Source organism: Coturnix japonica, chromosome 1 (genome assembly GCF_001577835.2).
Source record: "Coturnix japonica isolate 7356 chromosome 1, Coturnix japonica 2.1, whole genome shotgun sequence".
Taxonomy (NCBI): Eukaryota; Metazoa; Chordata; class Aves; order Galliformes; family Phasianidae; genus Coturnix; species Coturnix japonica.
In genome coordinates, this window is record NC_029516.1 from 38,404,572 (window position 1) to 38,421,351 (window position 16,780).

The following is a 16,780-nucleotide window of genomic DNA, read 5'->3' on the forward strand; positions in this document are numbered from 1 at the left end:
GAAGTACAGTAAAGAAACTTTTCACTAATTATTAACATTGTTCACTATTACTGTTCCCTTATAAGGGGAAATGGTTTTAAGTTGGAAGAAGAAACATTTAGGTTGAATATCAGGGGGAAGTTCTTCACAGAGACAGTGGTGGGGTGCTGGAACAGGCTGCCCATAGAGGTTGTGGATGCCCAGTCCCTGGAAGTGTTCAAGGTAAGGTTGGATGGGGCCATGGGCAGCCTGGTCTGGTATTAAATGTACAGGTTGGTGGCCCTGCATGGAGCTTGGTGATCCTTGAATTCCCTTCCAACCCAAACCATTCTATGAGTCCAATGAATAAATGAATGATGTTTATTTCCAAGTAAGGCTTAAACAGAACTGATCCTACCTGCTGTAATACAAACATTGAATTGTAGTATTTTTACTGAGAAAACCAAAAAATAAATAAAAATAAATTGCACAAACCAAGGGAAAGAAAAGAAAAGAAAAGAAAAGAAAAGAAAAGAAAAGAAAAGAAAAGAAAAGAAAAGAAAAGAAAAGAAAAGAAAAAGCAATAATGGTAATAAAATCTCCATGATAGACTAAAATACATTTGATTTAATATTCTACAGCATATACTCATTCCTAGTTTTCCCGTCCTATATGTGCAATAGATCTCTTACTTTTACATATCTTCTGAAACCAAGAAATGCTTTCTATGGAGAAGCTTAAGTGATTGCGTGCATACCGCTTTGCGAAGGCTGGTTCCTTTAGAGCACCTATCTTATGCAGTTACTCTGAATCAGCTTTTGTAAAGACCTTTCTCTGTCACTGTATATCAGACAATTCAGGGAGACTAACAGCTTATGCAACACTGACATGAAACACTGTTGCAAGTGCTCTTCAATTCTCCCACTACCCTATGGTTTTCTAAACCCAGTTATGATGCAAGTAACTTTACAGTCCCTTAATGACACTAGAGAGGCAATCTTTTCGGATAAGGCTCCCACGATACACTAGAACAGAGGAGCACACTTCTCTGTTGACTGATTCTGGTTCCTCAGGTGGTGTTTTTGGCCTACCATTCCACTACTGAATTTTGAGATATAGGCCTGTTGGATGTATGCCACATTGTGAACTCATTGAAATTCTTTTCATTGTCTTCCTAGAATGACATTTGCTCAACCAGACACATACACCTATGATGGGAATGTCTGAACTATTCATACTTTTGCTCCTTTTATAGTCACTGCAGAAAAATATTGTTTGTACATTGTGATTCATCTCGCTCCAAGTCATTATATAAAATATATCAGATTCTTTATTTGTTCCCTACAAAGGCCATTTCTCTTCACTGGCTACAGGTAGGTTGAAATGCCTGGATACAGACACATAAAAGAAGGAACTCCTCCCATTCTTCTCCTTAGAAATTTCACTGTTTTTTTTTTGTTTTGTTTTTGTTTGTTTGTTTGTTTTGTCACATTTATGCAATCGGCACATAAATAATTTCCTATCTCTAGATCAAAAGCAAGGATCTACTGCATGAACAAGTGCCTTCCCTGAGCACATAAATATCCTAATTATGACAATAACAGTAGATCAAATCATAATCTTCCCCAGATATTGTACTACATTTGGCATGTCTTGGCTACAGTAGACTGCTGCAAGTTATCTTCATTTTAAAAAATGACTTTTGTTGCCTATCCCAAGACAATTCCCATTATGCGTCTCTCAGGCCTGTTATCTGACTCCAGGTATCACTTTCTCATGCTTCCCCCAGGCTTTAGCCACAATACAGTTTCGCTGCTAGTAGACTTTCTGATCGATAGATTCATCACAGTACAGCACACAGAGGACAAACTATTACCTGCATGCCCCACAGTATGGTTCTAATAGCTTTACTACATGAGATTTGAAAGCAGAAGAAGATACTCATTAAAGTGTTTAACAGCCACAGTGGACTTATGCCCTCGAGTTGTGTTAATGGGGGAAGTAATGTATTATCTGTATATCTTTGACTGACGAACATTACCTGACAAGATCAGAAAATTCAGTTAATTCAATGATTTTAGGTGGAATAAATTCTGTATACTGTGGGACAATATGGCAGAGAGCTGCTTCATTTCAACACAGTGAGTGAACTAAGATTCTGATCTTGCAAGGGAATGTTCACGATTCAAATATATAGGACATCTATTTTGCATAGCATTCATCCTGATTCTCTTAATTTTTCAAAGTAATGTGATACCTTTTGTGTAGCCCTTGTTATAATACCTTTTGTGTAGCCCTTGTTATAACCCAAGAGATACTGGAAAGTGATGTTTTTGATCACACTTAAATATCAGTTGCTTTTCCTAGAAGAATCCTCTAGTCATCATGGTGGGGTAAGATGTCAGGTGCCCCAGTACTATATGTTCCTGTATTGTTATCTGAATTGTGATATACCTTTGTTCAGGTTTTTGGTAGGATGGGACTAGGCGGTTGGAGTGGTGGTTCTATTATTCCCTCTGGGAAAGAAATGCCAGTATTTCTTATCCATTTTTAGAATTCCATACACTGACATGTAAGTTGTACTCTTTTTTTTTTTTTTTTTTTTTTTTAGGTCATTCTTGCTAGCAGCTGGAATAAGCTTTGGATAGTTCATGCTAATAGTATTAAATGCCAACTAGCTCTGAAGAATCAGCACTTAAACAGGACATTAGTGTGATCGCTGGTTACCATGGAGCCCATCAAAAGTAAGTTACTTTTACAGGATTACTTTTAACTTTATTAAAGTTACGTGTATAGCAAGCTTGTGTCATCTACTATCAGTTTTGTTAGTATCTTTTCAAAGTAGCATATGCTTAAAAAAAAAAAAAAAAAAAAAGTAATTGTCCATAGTTCAAGCCCAAAATATAGAATACATATGAAATAGTTGATGTAGATTTATGATGTATGCTAGAGTGTATCTCTAGCATAATTAAGGGGATTTAACTAAGCATAATCTTACAGAAACAGCACCAGAGATCACTGATATTTTTGACCATTTGCAGGAAAATAAAGAAATTAGTGTTCACTATTTTTTTTCCCCTGGTGGATTGAAGCCTCACAATTGAAAAGTGAAATTAAAAACAAATAAATAAAATAAACCTGCAAAGAAAACTTAAGGTGTTTGCAAAATAATTTTCTACAAGACCTGAGCTCCTTACTGCTAACTATGTAAAGACAGAAAGAACTTGGCATCTGATGGATTCTTGAGATGTATGAAATTCCAGGAATTAACAAATGTTAACAACCATGTAAAAAAACTGATTGGATAGCATTATGACTTGACTGAACTCTTGAGGTTGAGTTGAGTATTAACCTCTTTAAATTTAAGCTAAGTCAAGGGAATTTAATCACATTATTACTTCTTCATTATTTTTATTTTTCCCCTGGATAAACTACACAGATGTGAACAAAAATTTGAAAGGGATCAAATATTATTTGGTTTGAACATGCTGTATGCATTCCATGCAGTTCCAAAAAGGTCCAAAGAAATTCCAACACAGAACTAAAACCAAACCAAAACAAAACAAAAAAGGGAAAAAAGATAAGCTTCTTCAATCTTAGTAAGGAAAATACAGTAGAAGTATGAGGCAATGTGAAAATGTTTATGTTCATGATTATTTGTTTATTTTTCACAATTTGGAGCTAGTATGAGTTAGTCATATTTGAACTGAACTCAAAAGGAAAAAGTTTATAGCTTGAAGCACCTATGAATCAAATAAATGTTTGTGCCAGAACTTGAACATGAAAAATGACTCATAGATTTAACATTTTTAGTGCTTTTTGTCACTCATACAAATGACTTAAAAGTGACTTCAAGGTGAAAAATCAACTTATCTGTGGTATGTTTCAATGTATCTATATATTAGTTTCACAAAAACAAGTGTGTTAGTTTCACAAAAACAAGCTTGAATATCCCACTGGCTTTATGCTTTTGTAGCTTTTTTTTTTTTTCCTTTCTTTTTTTTTTTTAATATATTTTAAAAATATAAAAAGTAAACTAAGGAGTTATTTATGTGTGTTAAACAAATCATGTATTTTAAATGCTGACCAAGATAATTCCTCTTCAATGAAAGTGTGGCAAAGGTAAGCCAAGACATGTATTTTAAATGCTGACCAAGATAATTCCTCTTCAATGAAAGTGTGGCAAAGGTAAGCCAAGAGGTTGGACATGCATGTTTTGTAGCATGACATGTAGGATAATTTACATGCTTCTAATGTTAGAAGAACAGAACATAAAACACCATATGGTGGCAGAATTTAGCCTCAAAGAGCTTGTTAAATTAAAAAAAATAAAATAAAATGAAATAAAGCAAAACAAAATAAAAAAAGAAATAGAAATGCTTCTTCATATATGTAATTTCATTTTGAGTTACTCTTGTGGTTAATCAAAAGTAGTTTCTATTCTAGTTCCTGGAAAGTTACATTTTCTAAAAGAAATGATGGACAATCTAGAATTCTCAATAATTATCTGATTCCTGTAATTTTTATCCATTAACATCAGAAGAAAAAGGTTGCATATATTTTTCTTTTAAAATATCATGAACAGATAAAATTTTTATGAGGAGTATTATAAGACGGTTAAGAAAAACTGTAAGTCTCAGATAGTTATATCTTATATGTGCAGATAGCTCAGTATAAAACAATGTTATCTCTATTTTTGTCATTGTTGTTGTTTTGCAGTATTTGACATTTCCACTAATTTTATGCAGTAGGCAGACAAATTATTTTTCATTATCAGAGAAAAAGTTTATTAGAAATATATCATAGGTTATACATGATTTACATGTGATCCTTATTTTTCATGTTGATGGGATGTCTGTTTCTGTACTCTTCCTTTTTTTCATTTTGCGAGTGTCCAAGTGTGGAACATGTATCAACAAGCACAATAATGAGATATATTGCTACAGTATGATTGAATTCAGCATGGTAAGTTATTCTTTAAATGCTGATGTGCATTTTTATTACCTAGTTAACTAACATTCATTTTACGGCTTAAGGGTATAGATATAGCTCAGCATGTTTTAGCTAGTGTTTCAGGAAGAAAATTACTGCTTCTCAGTAGTTGTGATATTTCTCATAGGAAAAAAAAAATAACCAACAGGTAAACTCAGATTGTCTTTTTGTGATTATTTAAAGAGATTTTCAGCAGTAATACTATGCAACTTCAAGGAAAAAAATATTCAAAGGTAAGGTACATGATCTCAATGGAATGTGAATTCATATGCATATAAAATTATATGTAATTAAATTAACATATATAATTTAAGATGGTCTTATCTAAGACTACCAAGCTGCATATAACTACAGAGGAATCAAAGACCATTTATACCTTCATAGAACATTAGAGAAGTCATATAGAACTTAAAAAGGCTAGGTATTTGAAAAACATTTCAATCTTTTCTATGATTTTATTTTTAAATGGAAAACTATAATTGTTAAATATAGCACACATTCAACATTCCTTTAAATTGCAGTTTCTACCTAATAACAAATTTCCTCAAAGTGGTGGGTAACTGACTTAGACTGCAAAATGAGATTTTAAGAACTTGAGAATAATGAAAGACTATTATCAACACTGTTAAAAATAAGAATGTCTAAACTTAAGGAAATCATAAAAATACCTCTTGCTGAATCTGCTCACTTTCATACAGCCAGACTACCATGCATGAAAATGTTTCAAACAGAGTGAACTAATTTGTATTTAACTTATATCAACCAGACTCTAGAGCCAGTTCCTTTAGTGAGACTAATGGTAAGGTTAGCACAAAATATTCTTACTGTGGATGGACAAGTAATTACAACATGCAGAATGTATTAACTAGCAACAGGAATATATCATAAATATAATATTTAAAAACCATTAATTCTGGTGACTAATAAAATGATAAGTTCTCAAGATCAAGTTTCGAAGGTAGTTTGAAAGAAATAATTAAACAACACATCATTTTTTAACACATCTCACTGTGACCTTCAACAAGTGTTTACACTGGGAGCAGTACAGCCACCTAAGCTATCACTCATAAGCTTCTCATCCTGTTTGATTGAACCTCCAAGATCTGCTCACATCAGATTACCCGTTTGGTTTCTAATCTTCTGCAGCTATTAGGATACAAATCAAAATTGGTTAGATTTTCTAGGCATAGAATCTCAAAGTAAGAGAGAATAGAAATAAAAGGATTTGGAAACAGTTTTGGTTCCTCTGTGTATCTAAAAGATTGTCCCTTCCTTCCAGATTTTCTCTCAAGTTAACTTATAAATGAAGTAGTTCCTACTTGGTGAGACTTTACCCAATCACTTTGAATCTCTAGTAAAAAAAAATTGTTATCTTCACCTCTCCATCCTCTTCATTATTGTTATTAAGACCGTCTGTTCCTTATTGGTGCTGCCAGGTCCCTAGCATCTGTCTTTCCTTGCACCATCCCAGCTTTCTTCTTTACTCTTCTGCCAGTGTAAGTTAAACTCATCTCAGAAAAAGGTTGAAGTTATTCTCCATCTAAAAGATTATTTGACTCTATGTTAAAACATACCTTATTCTTCTTCAAGTCCATATTTTGAGCATTTGTACTAACATAAAGACTTTGAACAAACAGGTAAAATTGTTTATGTATGTCAATAAACCTGTAACTTAATTCCAATTAGGGAGCTATAAAACAGTGTATGTAGACTATTAGATAATAAAATAAAATACTGAGAAGCAGTGTAGTAATGAATGACTGTTATAGGTAGTCTGGGATAATTTGAGTATAATTAGACTAAAATGTTCAATTTTCAGGACACACTGAAGGTGAAAATTACAGAATAGTATTGCCTTCCACTAACAAAGAAGCCATAAAAAAAATAGCTTCACTGATAAATTATGTGTAAATGTATTTTTAAGCTTTTTTGAATTAAGACTAAATCATAAAATATTAAATTGTATAGGGTAGCTTATTTCATATTTTTAAAATAATAAATCTTAAATAATAAATCTTTACTATAGGCATTTCTAGTGCCTTCTTATGCAGATATTCCCTCCTAATGATGCCCAACAATTTTTACAAACTCTGCTTAGTGTACCTAAAAAGCTACATTTTTGTACATCAGTTCCTTTAATTCTCAGAATTTCTTAGCTAATGTTTGTAGATGAACATGTCATATCTGTAAGTACATTTTCAGGAGTGTATTTTGTCTGTTAAAATTTATACTGCTGAAGCATTTGCTGAAACAATGGTTTCAGTTAGGGTACTAAAATTTATTCATATATATTTAGATGTAACCCTAATTTTATTACTAGTTTATGTTCAGACAGTTTTCATTTTAAGGAGGTGCAGTATTTGCTCTGGTTGTCTGTTCTTATGCAAGGCGTTGGACTACATGAACTCCAGAGCTCCTCCCCAACCTGAGATACTCTAAGATCTGTGATTTGTGAAAGAACAAATGAACTGGTACCTAAATATTGCTGAATTTAACTTGCAATAATGAATAATTTATAACTTTTTTTTTTTTTTTTTTTTTTTTTGAGAAGATGCAGGTATTTAAAATACTTACAATGGTTTTATTTCCAGTCTTATGCTTAAAAATAAATTGTTCCATAAGAATAATTATGTTTCACATAATATTAGTGATAATTTCTCAGAGATGTCACAGGGTGTCTTTGTTCATTCAGTTGCAAAATTTTTTGATGCATTTCCAACTCCAAAATTTTTATTAAATGTAGTGCTGGATTTGATAATTTTAGTCAAAAGAATAGAACAAAATTGGAAAATATAAGCCAGTCTGAAATAAATATATATACAATGATTTTGTATGAATATTTATAGTAATATTTACACATCTCCTAATAGTCCTGAAAACAATGTTAAAAATGATAGTCAACCAGAAGAAATTAGGAATTATTTTCAATATTACAGGAGGGGCTTTCTTTCCTTTTTAAAGAGAACTGTGTTTTTCAGCATTACAATTCCAACTATTCATTACTGAAGATAAATTATTTCTATTGCAATGCTAAAAATGAAAATGAATTGATAACTTTATTGTTCAATGAGAAGATGAGGGGTTAACTGATTGATTTCAGCTGCTTCTTGCTGATGTAAAACTTTTTCTGATGCTGGGAAGTAAAATGCAAGACAGGTTTTCCACTGTGATATGCCAATTTTGTCCATGATGAGCTTCGTGTTAAAGTTGACAACTATTTTTCAACCAAAATTTCCAAATAACCATAGACATTTTTTGAATGGAAACAAACTAACAAACAAACAAACAAACAAAAACCAAAAAAACCCCAACCAAACAAAAAACTAAAATTGCACAAATACTGCCACTCTCAGAAGCAGGTAGATGTTGCCCAGTGTGACACTCTTTAGTAGTTCAATTGTAGGCTCTTCTATATTTATGCTGTAATGTGAAAGAAATGTTAACACATGTAGATAAAGCAACAATTAATTCAGCAGGCCAGCTGCAATACCAAAGTGTTTACTCTTCTCATGTTTGGGAAACACATACTTTGGTATTTTGTTTTACTCTAGAATAAAAATTTATTTATTTCTTCTTCCCTTTCCCTTAACTAAAATGTGGTTAATAATAATAATAATAATTATTATTATTATAAAAGGATAGTGACATGGCTGGTTAGACTCCATGGGCACATGTTGTAGTCCTCTACTGCCACCTTACTGATCTGTGTTTCACAGCTGTGAAATAACATTTGTGGTGACAGAAGAAATCTTATGGTGACTTTTACAAAGTGTTGGTTTACCTTGAGACATGTTTCTTTTCCAACTTGTCCTGTCAGAAACTCCTTACTCTTTCCGGCTCTTGGAAATAATCTTAATGAACCACTATCAGCAAACAAGGGAGATACTGGCAAAACAAAAATAGCCCAGAATCTGCAGCAAATCTGGAAACTTGTGGGTATACTTCTGGGACTGCAGAACTATCAATTTTTAGATTATCAAGGAGTTAAAGAAATGGAAAGAAAGAAGACTATGTTGGACAAAATATTTGCAGGAGCCCGGGGATATGATATTAAAGTTCATTTTATTGGTTAAAATATATATTTAACATTGCATTTTATGGAAGATAAATGGCAATGTGGCACCAAAATTGGATGAGGCATAAAGGCAACAGTTAACTTCCATTGTACTATCTCCTCCACTTTGCTTTGAGCCATGAAGGCAGCACTCTACGCTCATTACATTAATCAAACTTATGCTAAGTATTTAAGAAGGGCACTGCGAATAAGTAAATTTTGTTTCTCCATTGATTCCACTTTTAGAAGATGATAGATTAGGTGAGATTATGCCTGACTTTAGAATCTCAGTGTTAGTTCTGAAGGGTCTAGGGAAGCATAACTATTTTATTCAAACAATTTTGTAAGTAAATTGATAAAATCCCTTCACAGCAGTGAACCAAACCCCATGAAAATAACAAATGCATGCCAAAGAGGAAAGTTCAAGTAGGAGGAAAAAAATGCAAAAACTTTCTGATGATATACAAACAGTCTTCCAAGGATATAAAAATCCACATTATCTTTATTTTTAGGTTCTTCTGAAGAATTTTGCTATATATACTAATGATTGTTATTCACTAAAGTTATATGGAATTTGTGTGACCTAGAGAGTTTAACCTAACTACAAAAACAAAAATTCAGAACTTATGTAAGACCTATTTTTACATTCTTATTATGTGCCATTAATTTTCCTTTTGCAGTAGACATGGAAAAGGACAAGACAGTATTTGCATATTTGTACATTAACATTTATCTTGCCAACAAATGATTTGCAATGATTTCAGAGTAAGAAAATAATTGTCTATCTCAGTCTGAAAGAAATGTAAAGGCTGTATTGTATCATCTATACACTAGCATGGCTTTGATTTAATATATACTGGATAATTTTATTTTGCATTTTATCATTTTATAATGCATTATACAATTGAACATAACTTTCTTTTAGAATAAAAGAAAACTTATCTTTTTCTAACTAGTCACAGACTACTGATATAGGCATCTCATTGTCCTTCATGGAGTTTTAGCCTGAGCTCTTCTTATGCTATTCATCTTTTTTTTTCATTGCAGAGTCACCATATCTGTTCCTGCGCATATTGTTATCTGGATAATTCATGAAAATCTACTCTGCATACGTCAACATCATTAATACCATGGCTACTTGTTCAATCTAGAAGTTGTTTTTATTTAACTAACACATGCAGACAACCACTAACTAATGAAGACACAGTGATATAGAAAAATAAAAAAGATAAAAAGGACATATCACGCAACTTAGGAAATGGTTAATTGTGAGAAGTTTTGATTAAGGAAGCCCTGTCAATGTGGGCAGTATATATATATATATATTGGAAAGGAAGAAGGTACCATTGCTTTCCATTCTCAAACAGTGGTCAGAAATTAAAATACTCTTAGCTTCTATCTACTGTGCTGTTTTAATACTTGTAGAAGCTAGCCTGCTAAAGATACTTTCCCTGTTGTGGCACAAGATTACAAAGTAAGCTGTAATACTATTTCTCCATTCTTCTTTCCATTCTTCCAGCTCTGTGTAAGAAATAGCATTCTGCTGAGTAGTGTGATAATAGGAAAAAATCCAAACAATAAACATGTAGCAGATTGGCAGACAGGTTATGCTTTTCAATAACAAAACTGCAGCAAAATTTATAAAGCCAGTATATACGCCTAAATCATTAAATAAAAATGGACTTTTATCTGACTTGAAAAGTTATATATATTTTAAACTGAACTGGCACAATACTTTCTACAGTATATCATTTCTGATGGAGATCACAAAAAAGAAGCAGGTTAGACTGAGAAAGCTCTGACAAGAAGATAAACCTATATCACAGACACACCTAATTCCCCAAGCTTTCATCATTAATATTTTATGGCTCTCACAGATCTGCTTAATCTTGAAGAAAAATGTATGTTTCACTTAAGCAGGTAGGGCACAGTAATAAAACACATTTGTATCAAAAATATATGAAATGCAAAATACAATGGATATGTCATATATGGAAGTAGGTGCTGTTACTTGAATCACCCCTTCATGCTGTATTTATTTGAAAAGCAGAAAAAGCATTAGCATACACAATAATATCTGCATTATCACTAAGATGAAAATATGATGAATACTATTTGTAGGTATTTTTTAATCTCTACCTAAATATTTCATTTTTCACAGTCATTCTGTAAAATATCATCTATGTCCATTTCCTTTGCTGCAGATTCTTGTAGGATATGGGTATTATTTCGAGTTTAACCTATCAACAGTTTCTCAGCATTAGAGATAACATGAAAAGGAAATGAGCCTTTTCCTGCATTCCCTGCTAAATCTTAATAATGCATGAGGAAGCATTAACTTGGCTAAAAACACTTGAGGAAACCGTAAAATTTAAATAGTTGTGCTTGTGGTTGTGCTTGCAGTAGAAATAAGTAAAAAATTAAGAACAGAAGCACAATGCAATTCTTTATAGTAGCTATCAATTATGCTTTTAGAGTAGAAATAACAAATTTTGCCTATTGTAAAGAACAAATGATGGACTTATGTGGAAAAATATATAAAGTATGTCATTTATAACTACATTACCACATGTTAATTGTTTAAGCCTGATCATGAAAAACCCTTAGTTGTGAAAGTATACTGATATACAAGGTTCAAAAACCTTCAGACAAATTCTTTCATAATATTGTTTGTTTGTCCTTCCTAGGCTGTGCTTTCTGTCTCAGATCATGAAAGTATAAATGTGTAATTTTTCAGCCCAGAGCAAGAAATAGTGGAACTCCTTATCAAGCATAAATAAGCAATCATAGAATCATTTGAGTTGGAAAGGACTCTTGAAGGTGATGTTGTCGAACTCCTGTGCAATAAAAAGGGATAGCTACAGCTAGATAAGGTTCCTCAGAATGTCTCCAGGGATGGGGCATCTGCTACATTTCCGGGCAACATGTCCCAGTGCTTCACTATCTATATCTTAACATTTTATTTTTATTTTTATTTTTTAATATCCAATCTCTATCTCCCTTTTAAGTTTGAAACCATTTCTTCTTGTCCTATCTCAACAGACCCTGCTAAAGTGTCTGTTCCCTTCCTTCTTATAGGCCCTCTTTTGATAATGGAAGGCTGCTTTTAGGCCTCTTCTTCAGGCTAAACAGTCTCACCTCTTAGTTTGTCCTCATAGTGATGGTGTTCCATCCCTTAGATCATTTTTGTGTCTCTCTTCCGGATGCAGTCTAACAGATCTATATCTCTGCTGTACTGAGCGAGCGCACTACAAAAAATCAGTAATATTTCCAACAAAAATAAGTTGGATGATCCTAGTTCTGAATGTGTTATTAAAAACTATATATAGAGAGGAAAGTTACAGTACTTGGCACATTATGAATATGATTTTGACATTATATTTCTGATTGTCATAGAAGTTGTTTTGCCTGTTGTGGAAAATACTACAACAAGGGGTTAAAGTACGAAGTAGAAATAAATGCTGAGATAAAAGGAAGAGAAGAAGAAAAACATACTGGGAATTTGTTCAGAAGCCAAGAGAGCTAGTTGAAAGTGAGGAAATGGTCCAGTACCTTTGGCAACCCATTAAACTCAGTATAAAATTCAGTTTCTTATTAATACCACTATAATTACACTGGCAAAATGAAACCAGAAAATTCTGTAATCCTGAAATGTGAAGTTACAGAGCTATAACTTTTCTGTTTTGGCACAAACTCAGTAGGAGAATTCAGTGCTAACAGAAATTATTCAGTTTGTTGATTGCTATAAAACTCTTAGTGATTTTCCTTGTTGAATAAAAAATTTGAGTAGACAGACAGATAGATTGCTTCTGTGATTCAGCCACCTACTGAAGCACACTTTGGGCTTCAGAAAAAAAATGAAGCCTGAATAGGTAGAATAGAAAACCTTGCAAATAAGAAAGAAAATGAACAAATTGATAAATTATTTTCATATTGTAAAAATAGTGTATTGTGGTAGCATATTTCCTTATACCATAGGGATGTTATAAAGAAAGAAGTTCAACCATAGATTATGATGATAATATTAAAGACAAAAGAGAGCATGTTAGCAGAGAAAGACCAAAACAACAATGCATAAATTGTAAATATAGAACCTTTCTCTAAGGTAGATGCATCTTCTGGCTTTTGGCAATGAAAGATGAGAATTGTCTCAGAGCTAAGCCTTTTGAGGAGGTTATAGTGTCATTTAATAAAAGCCTCATTCTAAGCACTTCATCATGAAGCTATGCATGTGACATAGTAGAAATAAAAAGAAAAATAAAATGTTGCAACAGTGTAAATGTAGTGAATAGAAAATAAATACAACACATAACCCACACATGAAGTTTAAAATTTATATATTGCATTTCTTCCATAGAAGTACAATAATACCCACGTAACATGACAAAACTATTTATGACATACGTCTCAGAATTAAGTGATTTATTAATGAAAACTTTCTGCTTGTGACAGAGGAAAAGAATAACTGTAGTCAAGAGACTACAGAGAGCAGTTGCTTGTTTGATTGTTTTTTTAACAGTAATTAAACACACACACAAACTAACTAAAATAAAACAAAAGTGCTATTTCTTCATTTTCATTAGTTATGTATAAAATTTGTTTCTGATTGTTTATTTGATGTGTATCTGGTAGTAAAAAAAAAAGCCAATTCTTAGAGCCTTATCTGAATATTATTCTTAAATAATACTTTAAATGGCTTAGACTTTCGTATGTTGCCTATCCATAAAAAATATATCATCCCTAGACTCCTTCTAAGGCGTACTAAGGGCAATAAACAAATTTTATTTATAAATAAATATCCATATAAATATATATAAATATATTATAAAATTTATAAATAATGGATAGTTTCTGGTGTTCTTGTGGAATGATACAGGAAGTAATATCACAGCAATATTCTTGATAATCTTTTTCCATCAAGGATATTTTTTATAGTAGGAATTCTGGACTGTGTCACGTTATTTCAGTGTTTATCCACTGTTTCCCTGACATCTTGAAAATGCCTTCCACATGACACCCATTTCTTTTCATCGTCTGCCAGAAATGAATGCTGGCAACTACTCTAGAGACCATTCACCAAACCTCTCATTTCTATAATAAAGCTCTACTGGATGTATGGTATGCTGTGCCAAGTCAGCCTATTTCTACACTACCCAGTCACTGATCTTGTTGAACAGTGTGAACCTCCAGGGTTTCTCAGAATTTACAGAAAGAATGCAGAGAAAGAAAAATATATTTACACAGGTAATCATGTCCTTCAACAAAGAGAGTTTATAAGCTGTAAATAGAAGAAAACTCTCCAGGAAGAATGATAATTCATATAAAATCTAGTATATCCATTCTTAAGGATGTTAACTTTCATTTGCCTATTAATTTGTCTACAACATCCTACCAAAAAAATAAATTAAAAAAAATAAAATTAAATATCAGTATATTTCTTTAGAGTTGGCAGATGTTATTTACTTTCTTTTTCTGTAGCAATATAGCAAGAGATATTTTCAAGTGTGCAATATGTTCTATAGTATTAAAATTTTTACCTGAATTATTTAAAGAACTTATTTAACATGAGCTATAATTTTTTGGCCCTTGAAACTTATCCATAGCATTATTTTAAGTAATACAAAACTGTGTTCCGTCTGTGAATAAATGTGTGCTAATGTAGACACATGAAAGGTCTAACAGTAAAATTCAATGAGACAATAAAATATAAAGTTTTAATAGCCTTTGCTGGATCATCTACTTTCAGTCAAATGTTTTTTTTTTTTTTTTTTTTCTTAATACTTCTCTGCGTTGTTTCTGTCTTCTTTTTGTTCACTGGTGTTCAAAAGACTTACAGGAACACTGTCTTCTTTATATTCCAGACGGGCAGCTTTATTCAGTCTGTATCTGCCAGATGCCATTTGATTTTTTAATCATTTGTAAACATGAATTTGTGATAATTTCTACTGGATGCTGTATTCAAATGGTGAAGGTTTTTAAATATATACTTGTAAAGCACACCTTTGTTTACAGCAAGTTTCTGCATTTTTTCCTTTCTTAGTTTCAGAAGAAAAGTAAACAAGATGATATTTCATTCAGAAGAGCATAGCAAACCTTATGGAATAAAACGCTCTTTCAGGAACAAAATGTACTTTGAGGAAAGCAAATGTCACTCTTATTTTCACAAAGGAAATGAAGAAAGACCTAGGGAATTACAGATCCATCAACTTCACCTCCATTTCTGGGAAGATGATGGAGCAGAAAGTTTTGGAAACCTTTTCCATGCACATGTAGGTAAATAAAATTGTAAGGAGTGGTCAGTGTAGATTCACCAAGGGAAAGGGAAGCTTTATCAACTTCTATGATGAAATGACTCTAGATAGCTGACAAGAGAGCAGTAAATATTGTTTACCTTGATGTCATTAGAGATTTCAATACTGTCTCCCATGAGATTCTTGTAGACAAGCCACTGATGTATGGGCTGGATGAATTGAAAATGGGATTAATGGCCATGTCCAAAGGTAATGATCGGAGGCACAAAGTCTACCTAGAGTATCCAGTAACCCATGGTGTATCTCAGGACTCCAAAGTGGACCTAGTCCTGTTCAAATTTTTTTATGAATGACCTGGGTGACTGAACAGAGGTCACTGTCAGCTAGTTTGCTGACAACACAAAACTTGGAGGAGTGGCTGGCACACCAGAGGGCTGTACAGATCAGAGGTGCCTGGACAAGTTGGAGAAACAGGAAGGAACCTGCTCAAAGATTAGTGCTAGGTAAGCAGGTATAGTGTTATGCAATGCTATAAAGCTACTCAGTTCCCAAATGAAGGAAAATAAATAAATAAATAAATAAATAAGTAACAATTAGAGTTGAACATGTACTACATAGTTGCAATTAACATTTATTAAATGCCAAACATGATATAATATCTTCTGAAGAATGAAATAAACCTACACAGACTTCACCAAAAGTAGTGAAAGCTACATATATCTAACAAATTAATGTGATTTCATGGAGAGTTTTTGAGTTCTAAAATATATATTTACACAGAAAAGATAGGGCATGGTAAAGAAGATAGAAAGCAGAACAAAATTCAGAGTAAAGAGTGACAAACAACAGGACCTTTTCAGAAGAGAAGGTGAAAACTTGCATTTCTTTTTAATCCACTAGTTAATTATTTAAATAGTCAAGTGAAAATGAGAAATGCTAGAAATCCTAGAATACTCTGGATATTAATTCCCACCACTCAGCAAGACATAAACAGATGTCTAACAATCTAGCTCAAATGCAGGACTTTGTCTCTTATATAGTACACTTTCTCTGAGACATATTTACCAAATCTTTTCCTCTCTGTTTCCAAGAATATGCAGTTTTATTATGCTTCCTTCATCACAACTGTGAGTATTCTTTTCTGGAGAGAGACTTGGGAGAACTGATCTTTGCTAGTTAGTTAGTTAGTTAGATCTGTATAATATCAGATACCTTGAGCCTTAGCTTTTGCTGAAGTAATTTCTCACACTTTATGAACATCTCTGGCCCCAACCTTCAGTGATTTACAAAAGTAGTGATGAAAACAGGCAACTGAGCCACAGTGCAAGCCCTTTTGTCCCTTATGTTCAGACATAGCAGGCTGTTAGAGTGTGGTATGCAAGGAAAATGATTAAAATAAAGTTATGTTTTGTAATAATTTTGCATCAAATACTATTTCATTGTTAGTGAAAAATCTCTAAAATGTTTGTTCTGTGTTTTTACACACACAACTTTCCTCTCCTCTCCTCTCCTCTCCTCTCCTCTC

At 32.7% G+C, this 16,780-nt stretch overlaps 1 protein-coding gene across 3 annotated transcripts in view; it reads right to left on the reverse strand.

The window, feature by feature from the left end:
- MGAT4C (MGAT4 family member C) overlaps window positions 1-16,780 on the reverse strand; it is a 264,419-nt gene that overhangs the window by 28,975 nt on the left and 218,664 nt on the right. The gene's annotated exons all lie outside the window — the stretch shown is intronic.